Source organism: Hordeum vulgare, chromosome 1H (assembly GCF_904849725.1).
Source record: "Hordeum vulgare subsp. vulgare chromosome 1H, MorexV3_pseudomolecules_assembly, whole genome shotgun sequence".
In the NCBI taxonomy this organism is placed as follows: domain Eukaryota; kingdom Viridiplantae; phylum Streptophyta; class Magnoliopsida; order Poales; family Poaceae; genus Hordeum; species Hordeum vulgare.
In genome coordinates this window covers 507,843,450-507,853,091 of record NC_058518.1, presented here as the reverse complement: position 1 = coordinate 507,853,091, position 9,642 = coordinate 507,843,450, and positions in this window count along the sequence as shown.

Below are 9,642 nucleotides of genomic sequence, written 5' to 3'. Positions count from 1 at the left end.
CCTACCAGGCTTGTGGGGCCCACGTGCACCCCCTCCACTCATTTTAGCTCTCATCCACTTCTCCTACCTCCAGAAAAAAATCATTTTGGAGCTCAAACCCGTGTTCTTACTCCTCTTGCTGGGATTTTCGATCTCCTTGCTGATAGCACCATTCTCCGAACTGTTTTGGGGAAATTACTCCTTGGTAAGTGACTCCTCCATTGGTCCAATTAGTTTTTGCTCTAGTGCCTTATACTTCGCGTATTTTTGTTGCCTTGGTGACCCTATGCTTGAGCTTTGCACGCTAATTTTAGCTGGTCCCGAGTAGTTTTGATGCGTAATATGGCCTCTAGGCACTTGTGGGAGTAGTTGCTATGAGTTTTGTTGAGCCTTGTTCACTTTTCCTTAGAATCATTAAAAATTCCAGAAATTTTTAGAGATAGGAAAAGGAAAAGATGAGGAGGTTCTTAAGAGGCTCTTCAAGCCGTGACCCCAAGGATGATGGGCGTGAGAAGAAGCCCAAGTATCCGGTCCCTCGAGTCGCAGAAGTTCGAGCGTGCGAGTGGCCAAGCGATGTGTTCTTACGCGATGCCGAAATTTATGAGGACTTTTACCACTTGGTAGAGAACGCAGGTCTTACCGCCTTCGTTTAAGATAAGTGTCCCCAATACCTCCTCCTCACTAATATCTTCGTACAAAGCTTTAACTTCTATCCAAGGAAGAATCCTCCTATGGTTGAGTTCAAATTATATGATATCCCCCAGCGCATGTCACTCCAGGATTTTTGCAATGTTTGCAAATTACCTTACGTTGGGGATATTCATGAACCTAGTCCATGGGACTTGGAGGCTTTCATAGATACAATTTTTGTAGGAGAGGAGAGAGGAGTGTCTTGCGCTAGAGCTGCTAGCATTCATTTTCCCATGCTTCGGTACTTCTCACTATTCGTGGGAAAATGTTTGATTGGTCATGGGAAAGCTGGGTCCCTTAGCTCCCCAGATCTTGCGGTCTTGCACGAAGCCCTTTATAACATAAAAGTTATAGCTTGGACGCAATAGTAGCTCAACGGTTGAACATGAACCGTTCTAAAGGTGTTGTCTATGGAGGTATCTATGCTACCCGTCTCGCCAGACACTTTGAGATACCTATTATACTGGACAAGGAAGAAGAGATTCTTCTTCCGGAGAGATATCTAGATTATGATAGCATGTTTCGCCATGACTTTCTTGATAGAGATATAAATAGAAGGATGATTTGTAACCTGGTATTTAGTGAGGGTACTCGTGCGACTATTACTTTGCCTGCTCCTTCTTTGTTCAATCTTCATGCAGGCAGGTACATCATTATGCCCTCGGACATCTGCGCATATTGGGGCTTGGCCCAACCACAGGTGCCCGTGCCCGAGCCACCAGTCGAGTACCAGATGCCAGTTTATCAGTGGGAGCCACATGAGCTCACACAACAGTGGCATCCTCAGTCCACTCCGGAGTACCCCGGAGCTGGTTATTTCCCTCCTTGGGAGTAGACCAACTTAGGACAAAAGCCTAAGCTTGGGGAGTACGTGTTCTCACCGACTTTACATTCTAGCTTATGCTTTCACTTTGTTCGTCGGTGTTCACACTTTGCCACTGTATCATCCATGCTAGTTTATTTTCTTTTTCTCGTTTTATTTTTGTGTGTCTGTCTAGTTTGAGAAAACCCAAAAAGATTTCCTTTTTCTACTTTTACTTGTTGGGAGCTTTCCCGTGTAAATAGTTTTCTTTTTCTTTGGGTCAAGGTAGAAGATAAAGGTTACAATGTTTAGTGGCTCTCGCATGCATACCTGTTTAGCTGTTAAAGAGCCATATTACTTTGTCTTCTCCTTTGTGTTTGCCTGCAGATTCCAGCTTTAGTCCAATACACAAGCACTCTTATTATTGTCCACATTGTTCGGTCGTGCAAGTGAAAGGCAATAATGATGATATATGTTGAAGTGACTGAGCCTGGAAAAGCTGGTATGAACTCGATCTATTTTGTTTTTGTAAATATGACTAGCTCACTGTTCCTAGTTCAGCTTTGTTGTGAGAGAAACATGTTTGCAATGACAACTTAGAGATCATAGTTGCTGATGCCATGCTTAATTAGCTAGGAGCTTATAATGGTTTTCCTTGGTTGCCAACATGAATTTTGAGATGACTATGATGTGGTATGATAGGATGGTATCCTCCTTTGAATGATTCAAGTGGCTTGACTTGGCGCATGTTCACGCATGTAGTTGAAACAAAATCTACATATCCTCTATGATATTCATGTTCATGGTGATTTATGTCCTACTCATGCTTGCACTCAATGTTAGTTAATCTCATTGCATTTTGATGACCGTTGTCGATCTCTAGTTGGTCGCTTCCCAGTCTTTTGCTAGCCTTCACTTGTACTAAGCGGGAATACTGCTTGTGCATCCACTCCCACAAACCCAAAGTTGTTCCATATGAGTCCAGTATACCTACCTATGTGCGGTATCTACCTTCCGTTCCAAGTAAATTTGCATGTGCCACTCTCTAAACCTTCAAGAAATAATCTGTTTTGCATGCCCGAACCGCTCATGTGGTGACAGGGGGCTATTAGTATCTTCCATGCTAGGCGTGTTATCCTCGATATGTGTTTATTCACTATCATTCACAAGAAAGGGGGCGGTAATTGGAATTCCCAGTTCCATGCTCAAATCGAAAAGATAATTGCAAACAAAACTCCCCCAAGGATTGATGATGGTATGGACGGTACCCGAGGATTCGGCTAGCCGTGGAGTGTGATTGATTGGTGATGGGGGAGTCAAAACTTTACTTTTCTGTTTGGGAACCGCCTATAGCATGTGTAGCGTGGAAGATGTTGAGAACTCTTAGTCATTGCGTTGACAATGAAAGCATGCCACCCAAAATTATTATCTCTGTTTTCAAAGCTTGAGCTCTGGCACCTCTGCAAATCAATGCTTCCCTCTGCGAAGGGCCTGTCTATTTATGTTCCTGTTGAGTCATCCTCCTCTTATAAAAGCACCAATTAGAGAGCACCTCTGTCATTTTTATGCTTTGCTTTTAACTGTGTTGAGTATGACTGTGACGGGATCTTCATTGCCATGAATTACAATGTTTAGTCAGCCCTTGGTTTTTGAAGGTGCTTTGCATTTATGTTTTGCGGTCTCAGAAAGAGCTAGCGAGATACCATCTATTCGTACTGCTTCGTGATTGTTCTGATTGAAGTGTTGACATTTGAGACTTATTATTATTTGCTTGCTAGTTGATTATGCCATTGATATAAGTTTACCGTGAGACCTAGATGTCATTTGCTTATGTGGTTTGCTTGTGATCTTGCTGAAACTCTGGATATGAGTTAGACATAGTTGCAACAACAAGATCAAACAGAGTTCGTCAAAGTTTTTCTTTTGTCTCTTTCAGTTTGTCAACTGAATTGCTTGAGGACAAGCAAGGCTTTAAGCTTGGGGGAGTTGATACGCCTCCGTCGTATCTACTTTTCCGAACTCTTTTGCCCTTGTTTTGGAATCTAATTTGCATGATTTGAATGGAACTAACCCGGACTAACACTGTTTTCAACAGAATTGCCATGGTGTTGTTTTGTGCAGAAATAAAAGTTCTCGGAATGACCTGAAAATTTACGGAGAATTTTTCTGGAATTAATGAAAAAATACCTGTGTCGTGGGTATAAGCCTGACAATAGATGTGTAGGGTACGAAAAGGATGGGCAGAGTCCCAGCTACGGCGAGGTTGTATGAGTTCAGGCCCCTCTACGATGGAGGTAATAGCCCTATGTCTCAGTGCTCTGGGAGCTTGTTGTCGAGTGGAATATGGAATACAATGATTTGCTAACCCCTGCACCAGCAGGGGAGGGTGGCTTATATAGAGTGCGCTGCCCTCCACAACGGTTCTGATACATGGGTGGAGTAGTGGCGATTGAATGCCTACGTTACAGGTAACGCACGTCCTAAATGCTAATAAATGCACCTGGAAACGTACGACCGTTTCCCTCCAGGGGGGTTACGATGTACGGAGTGGAATCCAGTCGGTTAGTTTGATATTCTCCGAATGCTAGTCTCTGACTGCGTGGTCGAGGGCCTGTTACCGACTGGATGATGGAAACTCCTTAGTCAGTCGGAACTGACTAAGGGCCTTGTCCCTTATGGGGGGTAGTCCTTGGGTAGGACTTACAGGACAGGCCTATGACCCTACCCTATGACTATAACCCCATCATTAGTCCCCGAATGGATTGGGGTTGGAACGACGAAGCGATGCTTGAAGTTTGGATCCGACTGGAATGGATGTGACTTTGGCGTTGCTTGCCTCGATCCATTTTATCTTCTTTGACCAACGATAAGAGTGGAAATCTTTGTGGAACAAACTGTCGGAAACCGAGTGCTTCCAGGGTATCTCTTGACGTGACGAGTCAACTGACAGCGGCGGATTTTCCGGGATCCTCAAATTTCGGTTTCCGCGCGCTCAGCGGGGATGACGCCAGCGCGCTCGAGTAGCGCCTGACGCCTCGATTCTCGCGCCTTCATCCTCTCCACTAATATCGCCGCGGTCGGTCGGGGGATAAGGTTTCGGGGCCACCTGCCAGCGACCCAGTCGGAACCTTACTTAAATCCCAGCGGCAAGGGTTTTTCGTTACGCCCGCCGGATCTTTTGCCTTTGCTTCGTCCTTCTCGCCGCCTCCAGCGCACCTAACCTCCCCACTCCTCCTTCCCCTCCGCGGATTCGTAGCTTCCGCCATGACCAAGGGTCAGACCAGCAAGATGGAGGCGAGGAAGAAGAAGGGGAAGGCGGCGGCTCCTGCTCAGCGGCGGCAGCGGCCGTTGCCGGCGGGGTGGATCCAAGGCGACTTCCTCCCCTCCACGGTGACGGAGGGGGATCTGGTGCAGCTGGTGGAGCACGGGATGATCGTGCACAGGTCTTGGAGGCTGCCGGCGGAGAATGAGGTCGAGCCGGCGCCCCGTGAGGGGGAGCGCGTCCTGCTGCTCAGCCATGTCTATCGAGGTTTCTCTCTGCCCCCGCATCCTTTCTTCAAGGGCATTATGAACCACTTCGGGGCACAACTTCACCACTTTCCCCCGAATGCTATTGCCCATCTCTCCGCTTTCATAGTTCTGTGCGAGTGCTTCATCGGCTGCCCTCCCCATTAGGGGCTGTTCAAACATATAATCTCTGCTAGATCTCAAACTATCAAACGACTCAGCCAGTCGGATGATAAAACACATCTTCTCCAACTCTACGGAGGCTTAGGTTTCCAGAAAAAGAGTCGGAGTAGTTATCCTGCTCTTCAGCTGAGTGAGTCGGTTAGGAACTGGCAGTCGACGTGGTTCTACTGCCAAGACGTTGCCTGCCCGAATGCCTCGACAGGGTTGCCTCCCTTTAGCTTAGATCGTCCCGCTCCACCTAAGCAGCTTGCGCTCACAAAGGCGGAGAAGATTGACATCCAGCCCCTGGTCGACGCACTAGTAGACGTCGTCAGAAGGGGAGTCACCGGCATAGATTTGCTGGAGATTTTCCTTGGTCGGCACATACAACCACTGCAGGCTCGCGACCACGCCATGTGGCACTACACGGGGCCTGAAGACTCCACTCGGACCAACGTCTTGAGCGTGACCGAGGAGAAGGTGGCGTCGTGGGTGCTCCAGATCACAGGCGCTTGTGAGAACCCCAGAGGGTCTCGGCGAGTGAGGGCTTTCAGCGCGGACAATCCTCCTCCGAACCAGGTGAGTACTATTTGTCGAGTGCACGTATCTGTCTTAGTTTTATCGCTTTCTTGAATCTCTGCCTGTCGTCTGATGTCGCCGACTGTATTTTATGCAGAAGTGGACCAACTGGTTTTCTCCTATCTCGAACGGGAACCCGGCCGAGGAGGAGGAAGAAGGCAGCCAGGAGGGCAGTGTGGAGAGCGGTGAGTATGTCTCCGACAGTGGGGAGACGGAGGAGGAGTCTGGTGAAGAAGAGGAGGAAGACGAAGAGCAGGACTCGCCGCCTCCGTTGCCAGAGCACCGGACCAAGCGCCGACATGAACCTGCGGTTCCCTCGGCCCCTCCGGCATCCTCGAGTGCTCCGCCTGCTGCTCCCGTGGTTCCGAGTGCTCGGAGCACCAAGAGGGCCAGGGACGTTGCTGTCGAGCCCGTGGGTCAGCCTTCCAAGGTGGACAAACCGAGTGGGTCTAAACCTCGAAAGGCTTTGACGCGGATAAGGGTCGTCGTTGCCGTCACCTCGATGTAAGTGTACTGTTCCTCTAACTTCCTCTGATATCCGATTGGACTGCTGTTTTATTGGTCGAATGAATTTCACTCGACAGGGTTGCTACCTCTGCCACCTCTCCGGCGCGCCAGGAGGATGATCCCATGGACGCGGACAACGTCGTCTCGTCCCAGCCAGGTGCGTTGTAGTGATTCCGAGAGTTTTATATTATCGCATCGCGGATTCTGTCTTTGGTCTTGCCCCTTTCTTTTTCTGATATCCCGCGCCGTTCGGTCCGACAGGGGCGATTTATGTGGATGAGGGTGACCAGGGGAGACCTGAGCAAGCTGCGGAGCCTGTCCTTGAGGCTGCCCCGCCAGTTACTGCTCTCGCCGCGGTCGTGCCGCCGACTGAGGCGATGCCGCCGGCTGAGGAGGTGCTGGTGGCTGCTGAGCCGACTGGAACGGGCCTTGGGATGCCCAAGGAGCTTCCAACGATGCCAGGCCCGTCAAATGTCGAGTTCAACATCGAACACCTCCCGGAGGATCAGGTGGGAGCGGCCAAGGGAGCCATGGTGCACGCAGAGCTGATGGCGGGAGAAGCCAAGAAGGCGTACGACTCCATCGCCTCTCTGTACCAGCGAAGCTTGGAGCTGCGGGACGATATTCGAGTAAGTAGTCTAGTAAGTATTTGCTTTTCTCTTGTTTCTCTTGTAACCCACTGGGTGTGCTCGGATACCGTATGATGTTTGCAATGGGTTCACTCTGAGTGAACCCAGTGGGTGTAGTCCCCGAGACTTCTGTCGAGTGCTTGCACCGACAGTTGTCTTTATGCATATTGTCTCTGACTTAGTCATATTCGTAAATAATATGGTCGACTGCTAACGGTTGGGGCACTCGGAGTGCACCTACTGTAAGAGTCTCCGGGAGTAATTTTACTCAGGTCGGGTGGTATTAGCCTTGTAGGCGTAGGTGTTGTCATGAATCTCAATAGGGCGGACCTGTTTGAGTTGCATGCCAGTGGGGTCACTCTCAGTGAACCCACTGGATGTAGTCCCCGAGACCGCTGTCGACTGCTTGCGTCGGCAGGGGTGTGAAGAACTTAGACTTGGTATTGTTGGATTTATCTGATCGTCTCTTGGCGCTGACTGGCAGAAAACTTGCGAGATGGGGACAACATATGAGACTCTCAGGGCAGAAAAGGTGCAATTTGCTGGTGAGCTGGACGCGGCACTGATTGCAATGGCTGGAATGAAGGAAGTGCTGGCGGAATGAGAGAAGTCGTTGGAGTAGGCTCGTGAAGTGAACAAAGCGTTGACTGCTGAAGTTGAGAAGATGGGGAAGCAAAGGTCCACGCTGATGGGACAAATGGATGTGCTGAACAAACGGTGTATAGCGCAGGAGAAATACGTCAGTGACTGGGCTCGGCAGATGATGACGCGTCTGGGTGGTAAGTCCTGTTTTTCCGAGTGCTTGTGGTACGTGCGTTACACTCGGCGCTGATTGTTTGCTTGCCCTGTGTTTGCAGATTTTTGCATGGACGCTGAAGCTGAAGCAGCTGACGTGGAGCGGTCGATTCGCGAGAACATTCCACTCGGCGAGGACGCCAATCGAGACCTGCTCGCAGCGCACATTCGCGTGGGCAAAGTTGGTCCTTTCATCGGTCGACAGAGAGAAGTCGTCGGCCGGATCGACAAGGAGCTTTGGTCGGAAGATGAGTCGCGGCAGGAGATGGAAAACTTGATGAGTCGACTGGAGGAGGTCCCCAACCGAGTGCAGTCATGGAAGAAATCTGCGGCTCGCTGTGGTGCAGACGTTGCTCTGTCCTTGGTCCGAGTGCATTGCAAGGAGGTGCGCGAGGAGAAGCTGAAAGCGTTGAAGGTCGCCAACACGAAGAAACTTCGATTCGAAGACTTCATGGAAACCTTCCTTGAAAGTGCCACCCGCATCGCCGACGGAATCGACCTGGACACCTTCGTGGAGCCCTCCAGTCCTGGCGCCAATCGAGACGACGCGTAAGAAAACTTTATCCTCGGTATGCCGAGTGTTGAGTTGTAAGAAACTTTGGCCACTGCTGTTGGCCGTCACATTCTTGTTTCGGTGTGGGTAAGCTTGATCCACACCGAGCCACTATCTTTGTTTGAACTTTTGAATCGAATCCTTTGCTCTTCTGTTGCAATTTTGACTCGAGTTGGTGAAGCCAAAGGCAAACATTCGGAACATGTCAGTTGTCTTGACATCTGCATGAGCCTCATTGAGGGTCCGTGGAATTTCCGATTGGATCTGTATTATCACCGAGTGGATCGGTAGGATCGCCGAGTGGATCGGTAGGAAGTACTCGGAGGTCAAAGAGTACTTGGGCGATGCGGGATCGTAGCTAGGTTGTCGAGTGCGACTATCAGGTCGCACTCGGGGCGAGTTGGTACTGATGTAGTTGTCAGTTGTTTTGACATCCACATGAGCCTTAATGAGGGGCCACAACTAATGTAGTTGTCAGTTGTTTTGACATCCACATGAGCCTTAATGAGGGGCCGCAACTGATGTAGTTGTCAGTTGTTTTGACATCCACATGAGCCTCAATGAGGGTCTGCCACTCATGTAGTTGTCAGTTGTTTTGACATCCACATGAGCCTCAATGAGGGTCAACAACTCATGTAGTTGTCAGTTGTTTTGACATCCACATGAGCCTCAATGAGGGTCTGCAACTCATGTAGTTGTCAGTTGTTTTGACATCCACATGAGCCTCAATGAGGGTCTGCAACTCATGTAGTTGTCAGTTGTTTTGACATCCACATGAGCCTCAATGAGGGTCTCTGGAGTTCCCGAGTGTACCTGTAGGATACAGTCGAAGGCATGTGGGTGCTTAGGCGATTTTGCATCGCAGCTAAGTCCCCGAGTGTGGCGTTAAGTGCACACTCGAAGAAAGTTAATACTTAGGCAATTCGTGATCGCAGCTAAGTCCCCGAGTGTGACGTTAAGTGCACACTCTGAGAAAGTTAATACTTAGGCGATTCTGGATCGCAGCTAAGTCCCCGAGTGTGACGTTAAGTGCACACTCGGAGAAAGTTAATACTTAGGCGATTCTAGATCGCAGCTAAGTCCCCGAGTGTGACATTAAGCGCACACTCGAAGAAAGTTAATACTTAGGCGATTCTGGATCGTAGCTAAGTCCCCGAGTGTGACGTTAAGTGCACACTCGGAGAAAGTTAATACTTAGGCGATTCTGGATCGCAGCTAAGTCCCCGAGTGTGACGTTAAGTGCACACTCGGAGAAAGTTAATACTTAGGTGATTCTGGATCGCAGCTAAGTCCCCGAGTGTGACGTTAAGTGCACACTCGGAGAAAGGTAATACTTAGGCGATTCTGGATCGCAGCTAAGTTTTTTTTTTTGAGACCGGAGTCTGCGACCGCGAAGAACTTTGAACCTGCAAAAAACTCAATCTGCTTTATATTATTTC